Consider the following 20,022-nt stretch of genomic DNA (forward strand, 5'->3'; position numbering starts at 1 on the left):
GTGTTGATTATATATTCTACTCCCTGGATATTTCCAATACTCATTCTTCTAGACAGAGATGACAGCTGCACTTCTTTGCTCACTGTGGTTGTCCAGCCATATGAACAGTTTAGTTAATGGTTCTTAAGTGTAAGTGCCATGTGTTACTTAACTGCCCGTGTGGGTTCTCCACAGCACTCTTTTCCTTCTGTCATGGTACAGTGATGATGTTCAAGATTGTAGCCATTCCTTAGCCTGTGTACCAGAGTGAGAATAATTCAGAGCAGGACATCTGAGAGTAGAAATGAACATAAGGCATGGACAAGAAATAAAACCTATCTGTAGTCTCTGAGATTAGGGAGTTACTATTCAGCATAACCTTGCTTCACACTGTGAGTTTCAAAACTGAATTCATTCAAAGTGGTTTTATGTTATACTAAAATCTTTAGACCAAGTTATATTTTGTATGGTATCTTTTAATACAAAGATATTTTTGAGTAGCACAAATGACATAAACATAAAATTTTCTCCAAGCATCACTTTGCCTTTGACAGGAGCTAGATAGAAGACTGTTCCAATTTGCTCTCTCACTACTCTTTACTCTCTTACTACTAGAAGTATAGGGTTCCTATGAAATAAGGGACAATTCAAATGTTCTAAAACCCAGAATGAGTCTGTAGCTGCATTATGAAAACTAAAGTTTAACGAATCTTCTAAAAAAGAATGTACCACTTCTCCTCTTGTACACAGAAATTATTGCAAGAAAAAGTAGAAATTTTCTCAGAAAGTAACTTGGAGTTTCCCCTTCCAAATATGAATTATCAACTGATTGGTATATTAAAATTTGTTCTATAATATTCACTACCCAATTTTAAGGAGGAAAATTTAGATCTATAATTTTTTAATGAAGTTTGCTATGAAGTTTTAATTTCAGCACCCTAAAGTCAGGAACACTGCCTTCACATCTCCCGTCTATGCGCTTTTTCAATTCCTTTTTATATTTCCTTCTCTTCTCATGCTGTCCTACTGGCTTTGCAAAATCCAACTTGCCCTGACATTACAGGTGGATCAGCTTCCCTCAGAAATTCCTTGATACTTAACTCCTTCGCAAATATTTCTTCTTTTCTATTCCTATAGTATAAGTTGTAGATCAGAACTCTCACACTTGAAAACTCAAACCCATTGTAAGTATAAATTAATAACTGAAAGACAGTGGACTTCCCATTCATGGCTGTGTGTCTCCTGGAATATAGGAGCAATCCTTAGTAATTCACAGGAACTGCATAGCATAGAAAGTATTTTTGAAATGTGGTGTTTTCAGTACACTTCAAACCACACTACATACATCAAAGTTCTCTCCATCTATTAGTTAGAAATGGACACTACCTTCTAAGAACAATATACAGGAAATTGGCTCGATTTCTTTACCATCAGGGCATTTATTTGTTACATTAATGTATATGATTGTTATTAGGAGTATTAGCAGTATTGTGTTACCTTAATAGAAGGTCAGAATCCCCCCAAATGCTAAGTACTTTGATTTATGAAGTTTACATAAAGAAAAATCTTAAAATTACAAAAGTCACCTTTTCCAAAACTAAAACTCATTAAAACTAACAATAATTTCTAGAAAATCAGTAGACATATAATTAAAATGTGAGTTTAAGCTAAACAAACACATACAGACACATGCACTACATACAGACACAATCTTTACAGATTGACTCTGTCATGTCTATACCTGACACAATATGCTCATTAAATTGGGAAACTTAATTAGATCATCCAGTTTGTGATGCTCAGAGTCTAAGCATCACTATGTAGTAAAAAAAAAAGTACACATCATATTTGTTTCTGAACCAAAAGTTTTGCTAATACACATGCTGCGCATTTACATTTGTGCTACTCCAACTCCTGTATTTGTGCTCAGATTAAAAATAAAAAAGCAAAGAAAATATATAAAGACACAGGAGACAAAAGAATTAGAAATAGGAATTATAAGACATGGAATTCAAAAAGAAGAATTATTGATGTTTGAGTAGGCAGGGAATTGAGAGAATAAAGTGTTAAGTTGTAGTAGAGAAATGAGAATCAGAAGTTACTGGAGAAGTGGTCATGTTGGAATGGGGCAAATTCAGATAGGAGAGAAATAGGAACACTCACTTGTGGAAAGAATTTATCCCAGACTATTCTGCTAGCCATTTTTTTCCCCAAATACTCTTCATAAGCCTATATTATTTTAGAGATTGAAAGGATCTAATAGTCATTAGTTAAAACCTCTAATTCAACCTACTGAATTGCTTTGGGCCACCAAGCCGATTAAAGGTAGAGCCAAAGAGAACTCAAGTATTTTAATACCACTCCAATCTGATTTTCCTCCTGCCTCAAGTAAACATGAACAAAACAAAATAAAAATACGATATGATAGGATTTACTGGTGATCAAACATCTATTCAATGCATTTTTCAATAAGAAACCTATTTCAAATTGTCAACCCCTGCTATTCCTAAATTGCACACTACTATTTTAGCATAAAAATTGTGTACCTAACATACCCAAATTTGAATTAATCAGTCAATGCAACTATTCTTTTATAACCCACTTGGCTTTCTAGAAAATTTATTATCACCTTACACATCCTATTGTTGCAGATGTATTTTGAGTTAGCATTTCCAGTCTAATACTATTTTGTTCAATTTTATGAGTGAATTGGGTTTGCTGGAGTACATAGCTAATTAGACTCAATAACCTAATTTTTAGAAATCTAAAATATTATTTTATATTAAGTATGTGAATTAGTGTCAATAATGCATACTTCTACTCTTAAATTAGTAATATCTCTCTTAAATTTTGGTTGAAATGCAGGAACTCTTAATTTGCTCCCTGTTTTTAGACATAAATTATTATACAGATATAAAGGTTTCCAAATAATCAGAGCTAACCCACTTTAATCACTAATGCTTTTTTATACTTTATGCATTTTAATGGAGTTTTTTTAGAATCCTTTCTGCATGACACTGTCCCCTTAAACAAATAGTAAATTTATCTTACATGTTTCCTGAGGAATCCAGCTCATAATTATTTATATAATAGATCTTTAGTGATGAAAAAATCTAGTCTGGTTTGGCCTCTTCATTTTGTAAAAGAATAAACTGAGGCTCAGTAAGAGAATCATCTTCGCAAGGGACCGGAAACCCTAGGGCTCTAACCCAGGTCTAGGGGCTCCTTCTACCCACCTCATTTGCCAGATTCCTTTCTTCCCTCTACAGTTGTGGAGGTGAATGGAAACTTTTGTCCATCAGTCTACACTATAGTGTTGAATTCTTTAGTACATTTCAGCCTTTATGATTGTATTTTACCTTGGCATCATTTCCTATGTTTGATTGCATTTAAAACATTGTAGCCTAGAAGCCTCCTTTTGATGCTAATAGTAGGCTAGAAATGACAAACTAGATAAGCAAGCATTTTATAATTGAGTATAAGCTAAATATAAGAAAATAGGACTTGAATGAGTGACTAAGAGTATCCTGTACAATAAAATACATGTTTTCCTCTCTGCCTACTTTGGGGAATACATATTAGCAGATTAAAACTGTATATTATGTTTAATTTCTCAATTCTGACATGGTCATTTTAGAGACTTGTGGTGAAGTTTTGTCATGATGTTTTAAGTCAAATGTTAGAATAGATTTTCTGTAATTCCTAATGCCTTTCCTAAATTCAAATTTATTCTGAAAATTATTAGTGGCTGAAAAGATATATATATATATATATAATATACATATAAATTTATTCAAAATGTGTAAATCTAGAAGTTGTGTTAAAGTAGAAGAAAAAGTAGAGTTTGAATAAACCCACACACACACACACATACACACGTATAATAATGTTTCTGTGTATATAAAGTCCAAGGGGCAGAGTACACCCACCGAATATCTTAAATTTTAAAGATAATCTTTAAAAGAAAACTGAAACACAAGGCATTCATCTTTTATGTTTCTTTCTGTTCTGAGTGGTTCCAGACTGAGTTTTGTTTGTGTTCCAGAATGTTTCCAGACTGGCTGAATTGAGTTGTACAAAAGGCATGGGGCATATTTCAGCTCACCAATAGGTTAATGAGCCCTGGTGTCTATTTTTATGATCTTTATATAATCTATACCATTCAAACCTGTACCATTTCCAAAAGACTTTGGAGCTAATTGGCTCGTAAAGGTTCAGGAAGAAAGGAAAATATTTTTACCTCCTGTGCATCACAGAAGGCTCACACTTCCAAGCGTCTCTGTTCGTCATGTTTTCCTCCAGGCTTGCTTTCCAGAGGACCCTGAGATGGAGGGACCAGGGAGGTTTCCTTTTCAGAAAGCAAATGTCATTGGGTTGCTTTGTTTCAGGGTTATTTGAAAGCTGAATACCTTCCTGAGGAATTGTTTCTACAGTGATTGCCAATTTTCTGCTTGAAAGGTTTATGATCAAATCATCTCTGGTAGGAATTTTTAGTTGAGATTCTTTCTACTGCTGATGTTTGAGGATATTTGCTAGCACATGTTAAAATGTCTTTTTCTACTGTAGTTAACATTTACAATTTTTAGCACTCACTAAAAATGAATTATCCAAAGCATATGGCTCAGAAACTGACAGATTTAATTTCAAGGAGGAATAAATGCATATAAGATTATAAAATTGAAGGTGGGAAGACTGTGGGTAAAACATTAAAAAAAGTAAACAATAATCTTCAAATAAGCTTTAAGATGTAAAGATTTTGCTAAAGAACCAATAATGTTTCCTGGAACTTAACAAACACACAAGAAAAGGTCTAATATAAGTTGATATAACAACCACAATTAAACACTTCAATAAACAAAGTAACTTAGATAAAAATACCCTTATTTTCTTTCGTTTCTGCTTTTCAAATATCATCTAAAAGAAAACTAACTTTCTTAAACTATTCTCATTGTCTGTCTATAGATCATGGCCTTCAGTATTCTCAGGGAGTAAACTTTAAGTGAAATAATGAGTGACATTCTTTATGAAGACAATGTAATAATAACAATAATTCCTGTGTGAAATGAACAGATCTAATGTGACATGTATTGCCCAAGAATAACTCTATAAATTAAAAGTGCTTCATGTACCAGAATTCTGTATAATTAAAAAAAAAGGAACATTTACATCTTTTTCAGAAGTTATAATCACTAATTCTCTCCATTATATCCGATCTTCCAGTTATTCTAGGATTCAGTAAATTAAATATAAAATAAGTTACATTTCTAAATATCAGAGTCATTTAAAATTGGCTCAATATGCTCCATGTCAGAAATAAATGCTCCTACTTTGACCACCTAAAAGAGAAATATATGTGGAGAAGATGTATAAATATATACATGTAAATCCCTTCCAGAGAATTAATTTCAGTCTAATGCACCTAAAATAGAAAATTGCTAAGAATATTAGTGGAATCATTGTTTAAATATTATAATTTATGGATCATTCCCAAAAGTAAGAAACATTAAACAGGTGATGACAATAATGGTAGTGAATTTCACAGTAACTTGAAACATTTTTAAATACCTCTCAATCATTTATACTAAACAAGAAAACATTATGATTTCATGTTTTGTACTTCTCGTGTACTGAGTAGCTTATAATGCTTTGTGCGTGCCCAAGCAATTGTTTTGTTGAGCCCACATAAAAAAGAGAGATGAGAGAAACCTCAAATTTAATGTCATAATTTTAGAAAGCCATGAATTCCCTTTCCTAAATCTAGAATCAACCTCTGACTCTCTCCATTGTATTCCTAATCTTGTATTTCATAAATTTGTCCACCACACGGTAATGAAATATTGAGATTTGAGTTTGTTAACTTTTCCATTATAGCCAAAACATCCAGTAGAAACTAAATTAAAGCGTTGTGACAGTCACCTCCAACTTTTCCAAGCCAATTAAATGAATTTCACAAAACACAATTTACTAGGCTACATATAACTTCTAGGTAGAGTAAGGAATATGTATGTAGGAGCATAAACATTTTCAGAGAAAAAGAGGTCATTTAATGAATGGCCACGGCACAGAAAAAAATAGAACATGACTCATCTGGAAAAGTTAAAAACTTTCCTCTACGTTACCTTGTATCCATAGAAAGCACACTTTAGATTTCCTTTTTTTAAATTTTTTATTGTTTGGGCATGTCCTGTGGCCTGCGGGATCTCAGTTCCCCCACCAGGGATCGAACCCACCCTTCCTGCACTGGAAGCCCAGTCTTAACCACTGGACTACCAGGGAAGTTTTGAAAGCATAAATCAAGCACCCACATGGAAAGAAAATAGTGAATTTTAAACAATAAGAACCACAGATGCTAGCGTACAATGTGCATACTGAGAAACCAGAATATACCTCCTAAGAAAGAAGTTCTGATGGGACACAGATTATGGTTTCATTCACTCGTTCATTCAAAATCATTAAGGAGTTGTATTCTGTCAAGAATTGGGCTGCACAAATGCTAAATCATTCTTACCTCAAGTAGTTTCAATATAATTGGGTATTGGAAAGGTCAGGTAAAAACAGAGACGATACAATATAGTGTAATAATTTCTATGGTAGAACTACAACAGATGATATTGGAACATATAAAGGGTTCCCCAAAGCTGAACCCCAGAGGCAGAACAACCTTAGAGGAAGCTTCTTGGAGGAGGTGATGATTCAGTTCTGGAGGATAAATAGAAGTCATCCAAGTGGGGAAAGGAAGCATATGCAACCACTGGAGAGGAGACTGGTATAGTGTACATTCTGGGACTGGGAATAGTTCCCATGCCTTGTGCTATAACAAAGAAGAAATTAGTGGTGAGATGGGGTGATGGAGAAACCAGTCACCAATTAGGCAAGAGTCTAAGAACTGAGTCTCATTACCTTTTATTACAGGTAATGAGAAATAGCTAAAGGATTTTAAACAGGCGTGGCATATCATATTTTTTTTATTTGAAGGGAGTAAGGACTAGAGGTATGGGATTGATTAGGAGATTGTTTTTATAATCTCAGTGAGAATTGAGAATGATAGTCCTTAACATTTTGGAGGAGATAAAAAGAATTGGGCAAATTAAGGAGGTCTAAATGGATTGAATCAATAGGATTTGGTAGCTGATTACATGAGTAAAAAGGAGAACTAAATGATGGTTTCTGATTTTGTGATGTTTAAAGCTGAGTGAAAGGCTGGGACATTCACTGATAAAGGGAACATAGAATTAAAACAGATTTAAAGTAGAGAAGGAGGTTATTAATTGATAAAATGTTTGGTTTTATACACATTACACTTATGATACTATACTTTGGATTATCTGGTTGGAGATATCTAGTGGGGAGATGGACATATAATTTTGGAAAATTAGGTTGAAGATTACTATCTTAAGATTCATCACCATGTCGAAGGGTATTAAAACTTTGGCATACTTTTGGTGAGATTAAATGAGAAGAGGACTGGAAGTGGAACTCTGTAGAACTTCAACATGATCAGCATGTTCAGAGAAAGAGGGGAAGAAGATAAAGAATTATTGAAAAATGAGAGAGAGAAAATCAAAGTATCATTATGTAAATCAAAGAAGTAAAAATTTCAAGGCAGACACCCTCAGCACACTTTCAAACCATTTTAATTAAGGTAAGATAACTTAGAACCTTAAAAATTTCCCTTGGATTTAGAAAAATGACCATGGCAAGAATACTTTTAATGGTATTATGGACTAGGGAAGCACACTGCACAGAGTTACAGAGTAAATGAGAAGTAAACAAACAGAATCGATTCAGTGGATAATTAATGAATTCCTGCTAGGCATAATGCCCTATACAAGAAGCCTGAGGTAAAATTATGAAGACAATAGGCATGGTTTCTATCCCATACATTTTCCATACACAAGGTAAGCCTCAATTACATGCACTCTGATAAATCCTGTGATTGTAATTAACACTTCCCTCATTTTTAAATGAAAATTATCTCAGAGAGAATTTTAGAGATTATACACATATACACACAATATTTAGAATGTAAACCCTATAGTTATGCCCTACAGGTAGAGAAGTAAAAACAGCTCTAGAAATTAATACCCTGTTAGTGAATACTATAGAACAAGATGAGAAAAACTCAGAATCTTAATTTGAAGGTGTGTGGCAGAGGCTTGAGAGGTAGAGATTAGGTAGGGAGAAGAAAAATCTTTAATTAGTAATAACTACTAGCATTAAGTGTAAATAGTACCCAAATTAGCTCTTTATTGCAAGTGGAATTGTCAACAGGTAAACTCCTTAAGGGTAAGGGCTGTAATTTTAATTTTACATTAGCTATACTTAATCTTATTCCTAGCACATAAGACAATTAGAAGCTCAATGCACTCTCTATTCATGTCATTAATTACAAATGAAGCCAAGCACCAGAACAAAATCCAAATTATTAACCATCTTTCAAAAATAACCTGAAGTAAGCAATTATTTATAAATAATATTTTAATAGTATTAAGATACTTTAAAATATTATCAATGACAATGACAAGTTCAAAAAAGGATCTCAAAATTGAATGTGACTTCAGAGATCATCTGGTCCAGAAAAGCTCAAAACTAATTAATGCCAGCTTGGCTCAAGCTGAGTCAGCCTCTAGGCCTGCTGCTCTTTAGCCTGGAGGAGGGAGCTTGCTTTGATACAATTCAATTCCATGATGACTAGTTAGCTTGGCTCCATTCTCATGGCCTTAGGACCATTCTAGTGAGAGTCAACAAGAATTGAGTGCAAATTCTTCACTACTCTTAGAACACATGAGTCCTCCTTAATGAGACTTAAACTTCATCTTCACACAGAATTTTTTAAAAAAACTAAGAATTTCTGACACCCAATCCAGGGATTTAATGGATAACTATTGAAAAATTACAGAATCTAGTAGGAAAAAATGACTTTCAGAATGAATAGAAATATTATTTCACAGCCTAAGGAAATAGTCCCCTATCCCATTATACTAATATGATAATCTAAAAGAATTCATCCATAAAGGAATGAGTGGTCAACTATGTACAGTGCTTGTGTTTAAGTTTCTGGAAATAGAAAGATAAATGAGATATTATAGAGGAAAAAATGCTTCCTTAAAATTATCACAGTTTTCACTAGGAAATCAAGGAATAAACAGAGGAGAATATAAAGAAGCAAAAAAAAAAAAAAAAAAAAAATTAGAAAGACAATCACATCAACTATCCACTAAAAAAACATTAAAATTAGAGATCATTGGATATGTCAGTTCTTGGTAAATTAAACTTCTTTAATTTCCGTGAATCATGATAATTTGATAGCCGAAAAAATCTGCATACACAAAATTTGTCAAAGGTTTAGGGTATTTTATTTCTCAGAAGTTTATTTTTTACTTATCAAAATTAGTGTAATACTGTAGACCGCTACAAAACCAAAAATTTAAAGAAAGAAAGTATATGCTGGAAAAATCCTGATCTTCATAAAATCCTGGCAGAGAGAATATAAAACGACATGAAAATATAAGGTTACAAACAAACAAAATGTCAACATGTTTATTCATATTAAAGAATATCTTCTGATAACCACTGGATTAATCTTCTAATTATAATGCAGTTTTTCCCCTAAGAATCCAATTACAGAAAGTAGTAGAAAAAATTCCATTTATACCAATATTGTGAAGATTCTGCTAATGGAAAAAATATGTAAACATATGACCAAAGTTTTCTTTAAAATATATCTGTAGCAGAAAACCTGACCCACAGAAAAGTGGGAAAGCAAAAAGGACTGAGACCTTCTCTCTGATCATAGGATGAAAACTTCAATACTATTAACAGGCCCTCAAATTTTGAACCTGGAGAGGATATTAGAAATAATTTATTCCATCTTGCTTGTTAATTGTGTCTCTGATGGAAAGAGAGCTGGCAGGACAACAAATCAACCACTTCCTGCCAATTTATTTCCCAGGGTGTGTACTGTATATGTGTGCATTTGTTTGTACCCATACACAACACAAAATGCACACAAAGGGCAGTCCAGGCCAAAGAACTCTTTATTATAAGTGGAGGCTTTGGCTGCATTTTCTTAGCCAATCTCTTATCCTGCATCATTAGTTTTTACACTCAGAACAAATTTGTGGTAGATAATATATCATTTTCATCAAAACTTCTTTTTATTATAACCTAAGATCTCAAGGTAAACAAAGTTACCCTCCAAACTTTACCTCTGACATCTTAAGAACAAACATGGAAAGAAAATTCCAGGGGAATTCCCTGGCAGTCCAGTGGTTAGGACTCTGTGCTTTCACTGCCGAGGGCATGGGTTTAATCCCTGGTGGGGGAACTAAGATCCCACAAGCCATGTGAGAACCCTGAAACACAGCCAGTCTGACACACTCCTTATCTTTTCAAAAGACCCTCTCTTGTACTCTGAGATCATTAGTTCTCAAATTTTAAGATCAGTAGGATCACTTGAAGACTTGTTTAAACACAGAAAGATAAGTGCCCCTGCCCTCAAATCTCTGCTCCAACAGGTCTAGGGTGGAACTCAAGAAATTGCATTTCTAAGTTCCCAGGTGGTGCGGATGCTGCTGGACCACACCTTAAAACCACTGTGCTTTGATAAGATGCTTATCATAACTAATTATTAGAGAAATGCAAATCAAAACTACAGTGAGGTATCACCTCACACTGGTCAGAATGGCCATCATTTAAAAGTCTACAAATAACAAATGTTGGAGAGGGTGTGGAGAAAAGGAAACCCTACTACATTGGTGGTGGAAATGTAAGTTGGTGCAGCCACTATGGAAAACAGTATAGAGGTTCCTCAAAAAACTAAAAATAGAATTACCATATGACCCAGCAATTCCACTCCTGGGCATATACCTGACAAAACTGTAATTCAAAAAGATACATGCACCCCTAGTTCATAGCAGCACTAAGCACAATAGCCCAGACATGGAAACAACTTAGTGTCCATCAACAGATGAATGGATAAAGCTGTGGTACGTACACACGATGGAATATTACTCAGCCTTAAAAAAGAACAAAATAATGCTATTTGCAGCAACATGGATGGAACTAGGGATTATCATACTAAGTGAAGCAAGTCAGAAAAAGACAAATACTATGATATCACTTATCTTTGGAATCTAAACTATGACATAAATGAACCTATTTACGCAACAGAAACAGACTCACAGACATAGAGAACGGACTTGTTGTTGCCAAGGGCAGGGGGTGGGGGATGGACTGGGAGTTTGGGGTTAGTAGATGAAAACAATTACATATTGAATGAATAAACAAGGTCCTACTTTATAGCACAGGGAACTGTATTCAGTATCCTGAGAAAGACCATAATGGAAAAGAATATAAAAAAGAATATATATATGTATAACTGAATCACTTTGCTGTACAGCAGAAATTAACAGAACATTGTAAATCAACCATACTTCAATTTTTAAAAATGCTGTTCTATGTCTTCCACTAATGGGGTTGAGGTGGGATAGGGAAAACAGCAGAAAAGACAAGGGCAGTCAAGAAAGAATCAGTCTCAATCTCCTTCCTGAAACAGAAGAACGGAAAGGAAAAGAGAAAAGAGGAGTAAAGTAAAACAATGTAAAAAGCAACCAAACATTCCCTTTCCAACAAAGTACACTTTATGAAAATGATATTATTTATCCTATTGTGATTAGCCCAAAGAAGTGAGATGGACTCTCCACTCAAAATTTCATTTGCAAGTTGCACACACACCCAGAGGGTATGAAAAGGTTTGTTACTCACATAACCAGGCTTTCTTGGGAGAGCTCAGCTGACTTCCAAGTTGATCTCAAAATGGCTTGAGAAAAAAAAAAAATCAAGGAAGGGCTACTGGCTTGGGGTTTTATAGTGGTGAGGAAGTGGGCTGGGATAAATGTTCTCACATGTGCAAACTCATATCGTATGGTCTGAACTTCCCACTGACGCCAAAAGAGAGCACACTGAGGCTTTCTTATCAGCTTGCCCAGATGTGGTATAGCAGGGAAGGAGGTGTGATAGGCTTGAAACCTGTCAAGAGTTAAACATCAAAACTGGAGTCAGATTCTTTATTACAATTAACTCCTGAAGATTTACTGATAAATGAAATACATCATGTTTAATTTAATTAAATTTGAATTTGTTTACAAAAGCATTATGGCACTCTATGACCCCTGTAGCCTGAGGCTGATAAATTATTTTTTTATGAATCCAACATTGTGCATTTTAACAAGTGAAATGAGTGCCTTGGTTACTATCAAGAAGGTTTGGGCCTTCCTAAAGGAGATAATATATGAGAAATATAGATAAGTTTTATTTTGCTCATAATTAAACATAATTAAAGAGAAATACATATATACATGTATACATACATATGAAATAGATATGAGTCTGGAATGAAACGTTTAACCCAATGGCACTTTAAAGTGGACTCTCATCACATATTCTTGTTTCTAAATGTTTGAAAATTTTGTCTTGGGTTGGTTAATCTGTAACAGATGCTCCATACAACTCAGCAAATGCAGCACAAAGCAGCACAGCAAAAAGCACAAGCTTTTCAGCATGCAGCATCTCAAAGTACATGCTGACCAGCAGGCAGCAGAGCCAGATCAACAAGCCAAGGCAAGAGAAGAAAGAGCCATGGTGAAGGTTTCCCATCACACAGACACTCTGCTCACAATGTCCACTGTTGTGGCCATCCCATGGATATGGGATGGGTCCCTCCATCCAAAGTTTGGTTTAGAATGTAGGGATTGATAAAGCCACATGCATAACAAGAGGGTATGAAAAGATTTATTACTCATACGCTGAGGCTTTCTGGGCAAAGCAGAGTGTGTTCCCAGGCTGGTACAAAAATGGCTTGAGAGAGAAAGAGTAAGGAGGAGCAACTGGCTTAGAGTTTTATGGTGGTTAGGGGTTGGGGCTGGAATAAGGGTTTTCCACAAGTATGGGTTGAGCTTATGTGGTATAAACGTCCTTATGGTGCCAAAGCAGGAAACAGCTAGGCTTTACTTTGTCCAGATGTGGATGGAGGGAGCGGAAGTTGAATCTTGAAAGTTATTAGCAATCAAATATCAAAAGTGGACACTTTATTTCACTCTTTTCTTGTCTCTTCAATTCTCTTACCATGTTTTACATTATTTTGTTGGGTGGAGAAGGATAAAGGAAACTTCAGCCCACTCAAATTATTGATTGAAAAAGAAAATAGAAGAATTAGAAAGGAAGAGGAGAGAGGACTTATATTGATTTTGAGTCTTCTTTTTGGAATTCTTTTGTGGTAAATATTTTCTTTTATTTTGCTCATAATTAAACATAATTAAAGAGAATGAGTGACTGTAAGTGATTTTCCCATTGTCACACAGTTGTAAAAGAGTAGAAATGGGTTAGAGACAGGCTTTGTGCCTGGGTCTAACCACAAATCACTTTTTTCCCCATTACTTCAGGGTATCTTTCAGTTCAGGTTTGTTTGTTTTTCTTTTTGCTTTTCCCAATGTGGTTTCTCAAATAGATATAAAAAAAACAAAAGTTATAAAAATCAAATCAAAAAAATGAATACAGTTTGCATGTTAGAACCAATTTTTGTGTGTAGTCTGTCTACATGTCAAAGTATCCATGTACCTAGCTAGTCAGCTATCCTCCAACTGTATTTTCAAAGAATCTTAAAGGTTAGCATTTTTGGACTCAGTTTTCAAAGGTTAATGGTATTTCACTGGTGCCTTAGGAAAGGAGAAACTGGCATTTCATTAAATAAACTTTTATCACTTGAAAATTATTTGTATATATTCTCATTAGATTTATTTTCTTGCGGACTGAATAACTTATTTTGTTAGACTGTATAGCTCTTTTAATATAATCACACTAAAATGGATTTTCTGTCACAGTGGAGGAGAAAGTTGGAGGTAAATTTTAGTACTAGTTACTCTACTGTTCTAATTTCTTTGGTAAGGACACTGCATGTTGTGACTTTAAATATATTATAGGGTTTTGTAATTATTTCTTACATTCTAGCTATTTTAAGTTGTCAAACTAAGACAAATTTGCAAAAATTCTATTTGGCTTAGCATAACAAGAGTTATCGGTCTATATTTCTCCAACATCACAATTTCTACTCTTTCTCATATAACTACAGCTTCAAAAACCAAAATCAAATACTCACCTAAACAAGTACACTTATGGCTTAGTATATGTTTCAGAAATGGTGAACAGACACTGCAGCTGAAAAATCTAAAAACTAAATATGTCTTTCCCTCTCCCTAGCCTTGAATATTATCCTCTTGGTAATATTCAAGCGGATGGGACCCTAGAAGAATACAAATCATGAGCTTAGAAATGTCTCCTTCACTAGTCTCCACAGTATTCATATTCAGACAGAGAGATGGGAGGCGACAGAGGCAGAAAAATATCTTTGCTAAGTGCTCAAATTATTCACGTAGTCACTGTAGAGACTGGCAGCAGTTGCACTCTATAATTTTAGTTGCTAGTTATAACATCTTTATTCATTCAACAAATATTCATGAAAATTATATCTAGAATAACTTGAAATATAGAAATGAAATAAAAGATAGTTCTCAGGGTCTTCCAGTTCAGATGGTAAGGTGAAAAGTATAATGCAGTATGGTAATTCTAAAATGTATCAAAAGCATTGTGAATTAACTGTGTGGAGTGGGAACAATGAAATGCTTCTTAGAAGGGGGAAGAGTTTTTATTAGTTATGAAAGATGAGTAGGAGTCCGTTATTTAAGGAGGTGTTTAAGTAGAGGGAAGAACTGAATGTGTATTTGCAAAGGTGTTAGAGTGCAAGAGAATATTCCACATTTGATGAACATCTGGTAGTTTGACTTTCATAGGCACCTTAGCTCTGGGAAGGGAGTGGGTTGGAAATGAGACTGAAGAGATAGGCATGGTAAAATTATAAAGAGCCGTAAATATGATTCTAAGGAATTTGAACTGTATCTTATATTTACGGTGAACTTAATGACTGACATTTAATAGGAGAATGTGTCCAATGCCATGTATTATTCAAATTCAGTCTGAAAGCAGAGTGGAATATAAGAGAAACATTAGATCTTTGTGGAAACAGAAAGGTCAATTAAAAGGCAAAAGATATCATATAGATAAAAAAAATTTGAAGGGCCTGAGATATGGCAGTAGCTGAGAGAATGTGGCCAAGGGAGTAGACTTAGGAGATAATAAGGACATAGAGTTACCATAATTTGGCAATGAATTAGATTTGGAAGAAGCAGAGGTTGAAATAAAAGGAATCTGTTATTTGTCAAGGTTTGTGGTTAACTCTATGATAGTGTATTTCACTGTAATGGAAAATATTGAAAAAAAGGAAGCATAAGAGCAAAGTTGAGAAGTATTGTTTTGTAAATGGTGAGTTGAGAGTGGCTTAGGATATCCAAACAGAAGTGCTCCAGGTGTAGTTGGATATGCAGGGCATCTGACTGTGCTCAGACTCAAGTAGAGTTGGAACAGTTCCCTTGATGTATCCAGGGGAAGTGATGAGCACATGCTATATGATTGAGTTGGACAAAGTTCTTCTTCCCACTATTTAGGAATTTCTATCCCTGGTTTGCATAAAAGAAGAGGGCTTCCCTTCCTAAAAAGGACTTGGAAACCCAACTTCTGCCTTGTGTTCCAAGTTAGTAAACCAAGACAGATGAGTCCAAGAGCAGGGCTGAGCAATGAGATTCCTGCAAAACATTTCCTCATTTGGAGGTGATGGAACTAGTCGGGTGACTTGTATACAACGGATAAAGATAAAAAGAAAACACTGGTTGTAGCCTGTCATATCATTGATATGAATCATGAACTTATACGTGGCACATGAATCAATACATGGAATAAATTAAACTATACACAGAATAAAATTGCATAGATCTACACACACACACATATATACACAAAAACAGGAATGCAGATTTTTAAATGTTGAAAACTAAATAGGTCTAAAGCCTTGTTAATGGTAATGTTCCAATGTCAATTTCTTGATTTTGATGTTGTACTACATCTGTATGAAGTGTCACCAGTGGGAGAAATTGGATGAAGGATATATGAGACTCTTTATACTATTTTTGTAACTTTCTTTAACTCTACAATTATTTCAAAGAAAAAAACCAGCCTGAGCTAATTTTGCTGTCTGCTGAACAAAACAAAAGAGGTTATCCTTATTTCAGATATATGAGTTTTGAGATGGTCATTATTTACACCATTTCCAGTCACATTTGAATAACAGTTAAGAGGGACGCAATCTACCTAATAATAAGGCTGCTTTTATTTCTTTATATAATCTCAGTACATCTGTTGTATAAACTTGAGAAAGTCACTTAATCTTTCTGTTCCTTATTCCCCATAAGTAATGGAAATAATGGTTGCTAATGGTTGTAAAGAGGACAAAATGAGTTAGCATAACAAAACACTTTGACCATGTTTCTAGAAGGTATTATCTTTACGATCAGTGTTTGCTAGTAGTTTCTAGCAAAGTACCTTGCACATATTAAAAGAATATTTCCAATTACATTTACGGCAACTATTTTTTTAAAATCATATCATTTAACTGCTTACTTCAGTATGCAGTACTAAGCAAAAATGTTTTAGTTACTTTTGTTGACATTAAAGCTCTTAATGTTTCTAAATTAATAGACATTCTTAGAATCACAGATCTCAAGGGCCCATCACAAAGAGCAATTTAATGAAGACAGTGTACTGCAGCAATCCCTTAAGTATTTATTAGATAGTGATTCATCTATGTTTTGTGAAGGAGGCCTAATTTACCAAGAAGACATTGATCTTGCAGGAATGCATAAAATTTGACCAACTCACAGTGTTTTTAATTGATTCATCTTTCCCTAAAGTATACACATGGTAAACCAATATTTGATTTATGATATTATTAACCAGTCAATAAGTAAAAGGATGAAAAATATAGTTAACAAAGTTTGAGTTAAAGAAGAGGAGGAGGAGGAGGAAGTGGGAGTGGATATAGAAGTGGAAGAGGAATGGGAAAGGTGGAGGAAGGAGAAAAAAGAAGGATAGCATTCATGATTGACTTACCAGAAGGAAACGTGTTCTAAAGCACAACTGGCCAACCTGACCAGCATTCATAAAACATAATAAAAAAATAATTGTGTAATTTCTTTTGAAAATATTTGTACATAATTCAAAATTAAGCAGACACATGATTTTATTACTTATTAATTCTATATAATCATTTCTATATTGGTAATTTTAGTAAAAAGAAAAGTCCTTACCCCTGTTCACACTTGTTTTGAAATTCTATACATTACATTCTCCAGTGGACTGGAAGAGTGACCCCTCATCATCTATAATTTTTTCTCCCTACCATACTTTTGGTATCTCCTGAAATAATTTCAGTCATTAATTATGTGTTTAGTTTCCAACAATTCTTTACAGCTGTGCCATACTATCTTGATTACCGTGATAATAAATCTTGAAATCAGGTAATGCTCTTGCCACATTGTCCTTATTTTTCTCATTGTATTAACTATTATAAATTTGATGCATTTCCATATGAATTTTAAAATCACTTTCACAATTTCTATATTTTAAAAAAGTCTGCTGCAGTTTTGATCTGGATTGCATTGAATCTACAGATCAATTTGGAGAAAATTAACATCTTTACCGTATATATGTCTTCCAACCCATTAATGAGGTGTTTTTCTGCATTTATTAAGATCTACTTTAATTTCTACGTAATCGTTCTTAGTTTTTAGTGCACAGGTCTTACTATCTTCTGTCAGATTTACCCTAATTATTTCATGTTTGATGCTATTGTAAATGATATTTAAATTTTTTCAATTTATAGCTGTTTGTTTTTCATATAGAAATACAATCATTAAACCCTGCATCCATTAGCAATTACCCTCACTTCCTCACTAACCTACTCTCTTTTCTCTATGTGTTTGCCTTCTTGACATTTCATATGAATAGACTCATAAAACTTGCAACCTTTTGTCTGTGGCTTCTTTCACTTAGCATGATGCTTTTCAAGGTTCACGCAAGTGGTCCTGTATCAACACTTCATTCATTTTTATGGCTGAATGATATTCTATTATTTGGACATATCAAATTTTGTTTATACATTCATCCACTGATGAAGATTTTGGTTGTTTTCACTTTTGGCTGCTATGAAAATACTTCTATGAATATTCATTTATGAATTTTCATGTGAACATGTCTTTAATTATCTTGGATATATAACTAGGAGAGAAATTGCTAAGTCATATAACTCTTCATTGAGGAACTGCTGAACTGTTTTCCAAAGTGGCTGCATCATTTTACATTCTGACCAGCAACGTATGAGGGTTTCATTTTATCCACAATCTCACTAACACTTGTCATCATCATTTTTTGATTATAGCCACCTTAGTGGGTACGAAGTAGTATATCATTGTAGTTTTTATTTACATTTCCCTAATGAACAACAATCTTGAGCATCTTTTCATGAGCTTACTTGCCATTTGCATATTTTCTTTGGTGAAATAGCTATTCAAATCCTTTGCTCATTTATTAATTATATTTATTTGTCTTTTTAATGTTGAGTTATTAGAGTTGCTTATATATTTTGGATAATAAGCCTTTATGAGATATATGATTTGAAAATATTTTCTCCAATTCTCTGGACTTTCTTTTCACTTTCTTGATACTATCCTTTGAGGCACATACATTTTTAATTTTGATGAAGTCAAATTTACCTATTTCTTTTGGATGTGTGTACTTTAGATGTCATGTCTAAGAAACCACTGCCTCATTCAAGTTCACAAAAATTTACATCTATATTTTCCTTAAAAAGTTTTATAGTTTTAGCTTTTACATCTAGGTCATTAAGGGCATTTTGAGCTAATTTTTACATATGGTGTGAGGTAAATTTTCAACTTCATTATTTTGCACATAGATATCTGGTGGTCCCAGCACCATTCCTTGAAAAGAATATTCTTTCCCCATTGAAATGGTCTTGGCACTCTTACCAAAAATCAATTGATAATAAATATAATAACTTATTCCTGGACTTTCCATATGATTCTATTGATCTGTATATCTATCATTGAGTCACTACCACACTGTCTTGACTAGTGCAGCTTTGTAGTAAGTTTTGAAATTGCAAAGTATGAGTCTTACAATTTTGTTCTTTATTTTCAAGATTGTTTTGGCTGTTCTGGGTCCCTTGCATTTCCATATGAATTTTAAAATCAGTTTGTCAGTTTCTACAACAACAAAAAAAACCTAGATGGAATTTTGATAGAAATTAGGTGGAATCTATAGAACAACTTGGGAAATACTGCTGTGTCTTAACAATATTAATTTTTCCCATCTGTGAACATGTGATTTCTTTCTGTTTATTTAGGTCTTCTTTAATTATCTTTATTGACATTTTGTAGTTTTTACTGTACAAGTCTTGGATCTCTCTTGCTAAATATATTCCTAAACATTTTATTCCTTTTTGATGCTGTTATAAATGGAATTGATTTCTTAATTTTACTTTTAGATTATTCATTGCCAGTGTATAGAGATACAGTTGATTTTTGTATATTGATTTTGTGTCCTGCAACCTTACTGAATTTGTTTGTAAGCTCTAATGATTTAGATGTGCATGTGTATGTGGACATGTTCCTCAGGATTCTATATAGGCAAGTTCATGTCATCTGCAAATAGAGCCAGTTTTACTTCTTCCTTTCCTATTTGGATGTCTTTTATTTCTTTTTATAGCCTAATTGCCTTGGCTAGGACTTCCAGTACAAAGTTGTATAGAAGTGGTTAGAGAAGTTATCTTCGATTTGCTTTTGATCTTAGAAGAAAAGTTTTCATTCTTTTACCATTCGATGTGTTGTCAGTTGTGGGTATTTTGTAGATGTTCTTTTTCAGATCGAGAAGGTGCCTTATCCCTAGTGTGTTATCATGAAAGTGTGTTGGATTTTGCCAAGTGCTGTTTCTGCATCTGCTGAGATGATCCCATGGGTTGTCCTTTACTCTGTTGATATGCTGTATTAGCAATACATTGATTTTCATGTGTTGAATGTACAT

The 20,022-nt window shown here is 33.9% G+C and overlaps 1 long non-coding RNA gene across 1 annotated transcript in view; it reads right to left on the minus strand.

The window, feature by feature from the left end:
- Positions 1-16,776, minus strand: part of LOC309635314 — a 127,615-nt gene extending 110,839 nt beyond the window's left edge. The window contains exon 1 of the long non-coding RNA XR_014248757.1: positions 11,746-16,776. This is a non-coding gene — a long non-coding RNA (uncharacterized lncRNA). The remainder of the gene's footprint in view (positions 1-11,745) is intronic.
- Between the last annotated feature and the right edge of the window lie 3,246 nt (positions 16,777-20,022).

The sequence above is a fragment of the Balaenoptera borealis genome (assembly GCF_965194805.1).
Source record: "Balaenoptera borealis genome assembly, chromosome: 9".
Taxonomy (NCBI): Eukaryota; Metazoa; Chordata; class Mammalia; order Artiodactyla; family Balaenopteridae; genus Balaenoptera; species Balaenoptera borealis.